Here is a 2,404-nt window from a genome sequence, read left to right on the forward strand (position 1 = left end):
AGAGAGGCCCCTTGGTCCTGCAAACTTTCTATGACCCAGCACAGGGGAAGGCCAGGGCCAAGTAGTGGGAGTGGGTGGGTAGGGGAGCAGGGGCAGTGGGGGGGNNGTATAGGGAACTTTCGGGATTGCATTTGAAATGTAAATAAAGAAAATAATAAATAAATAAATAAATAAGAAAATATCTAATAAAAAAAAGAAAAGAAAATCCACCAAAAGTTGGGGGTTACTATTTCACAGGCTACTGTCACTCACAGAATGTAAAGGTGATAGGAGTGAGCAACCACATTTTTGATCTCTAATTTCACTCTAATTCTGGTCTATGAACATGTTTTCATCACCTCCCTGGCTTTTAAAACATCCTTTTTCCCACAATATAATGAGTGCTCATAGAGTCAGCAAAAACAACCTGTTCTCCCCTCAGTTTTTTTTTTTTTTTTTTGCTGATGATTTACATGAAGTAGCCAGTCAAACATTTTACACACACACACACACACACACACACACACACACACATACAATTATGCCTTCTCAGAGGCTGGGAAAGTAAAATACCACCTTACCTTACTGTAATTTCTTCATCTAGGTGATAGAATGAACCTATCAGTGTTCTGAGGAAGTAACTAATATACTATTGAGTAGGGGAAGGGGAAGGAGATAGGGAAGTTTTGGAAGGGAAATTAGGCAAGGGGATTACATTTGAAATGGAAATAAAGAATATATCCAATAAAAATCTCAAAAGAAGAAATTTATAGTCATTAACAAAGTTTAAAATATACGTATCCTTTGGTCAGAGTCAAGAAATGAATAACAGTGTATGTTATCTGCTTTTGTTTGAAGATCCTTATTGGTAGTTCAATATTTGTAGGAACTTAGTGAGAGTTCAATGATCATGACATCCTGAGAATTACCTTAGTGTTTATGAAAGGTCAGAGCAGTGACAGAAGTCACAACTCACCTTTGTAAACCCTGTAGACCATTGTATCATCTGCTCACATAAAGAGAATTGTAGACCATGCTGAGCACTTAGAGAATAGGTTCCTACTTTCACCTTTTATACAAGACTACTTGGAAAATTCCAAAAATTAAGAATGTCATACTTTGAATCTAAGTTTCTTCTCCCATGCATTACTGTGTGTCCTTTCACATGACTTTTCATTATCATGTTCTTTAGGAAAGGTTGAAATTAAAAGAAATGCAAAATCATATGTTGAAAAATGAATGAGCTTACTGATAAAGCCCACCACAAGGGAACCATTTACATTTGTCCTTCTGTTGTTGGGGGCTTGATCTGGCCGCATGGAGAGAGGGAGTGGAAACTGACTGTGAGCATGGGATGTTTGGGCGCCAAAGTGCCCACTAGATTCTCTCCCTGGTTCTGTCTGTCACTAATTTGCTTTGTGACCTCTATGTGCCTGTTTTCCTATGCATAAGTAATTAAATAAAATGGAGATTCAATACCTGTAAGTGCTAAGAGACCTTGGATCCACCGGTGCTGTGTAAGTGAGGAGAATCACTCTCACAGATTCACTTAGAGTCACGAGGTAATCAGTTCTAACCCAAAGTCATTGGATCCCTCAACCAAGTCCACAATGTTCAAGTACCTCAGGGACACTTAAGAGTTGAAGGTGCAACTGTATTTCAAAAGGGTGCAACAGACACAGCCGATTCCCTTCTTCCTGGGTTTTTTTTTTGGGGGGGGGTGGATATTTTTGCTCCTCGTTTTTTCTTGATCATAGCTACTTTGTGCTTGGTCTATGTTGTCTATGATGCAGTAAGTACCCTATACTAGCTTATACCATTCCCATACCAAAGTTATGGGGAAACCAACATTATTTTGTTTGGGGTTTATTTATACTCTATTCTGAATACAGTACTTTTAAAATTTTTTTAAAAAGAAAAATGTATGAGATAGTAAAAATTCTTAAAAGTACTACAAAGAATCTCATTTGTAACAGTCATGTCCAATGGAAATGGTAAAAGTCATGCACCCAGGACTGCTGTTTGTCAAAGTTCCAGCCAATGTAAGCAAGATGCCTGGATCTCTGTCATTATGTTTCTCTTTTGGTTTTGACCTCTGCCTCTTGAACTCTTGGGAACTTTTGGAATTATGATTCATTACATGTATTTTCCTGAGAAAATTATGTCTTAATTTTTAGGAAAGTCATAAACTTTCTATTCCTTCTGCCTTTTTAAAAAAAGAATAGAAAAGAATAATAATAAAAAAAAAGAGTTGCATTTCTTCTGCAGATTCGAATATAGTTTTGCTAGATGAGAGAATTGAAACAGCTATTTACTGAATACCTACTGTGTCTAAGGCTCCCATCAAAAACAACAGGCAGTATAAGCCAAGAAAGGAGGTAACAGAAGGTACTGAATGGACAGATCTAGGAGAGCAGAGTGAACA

Source organism: Mus pahari, chromosome 3, assembly GCF_900095145.1.
Source record: "Mus pahari chromosome 3, PAHARI_EIJ_v1.1, whole genome shotgun sequence".
Taxonomy (NCBI): domain Eukaryota; kingdom Metazoa; phylum Chordata; class Mammalia; order Rodentia; family Muridae; genus Mus; species Mus pahari.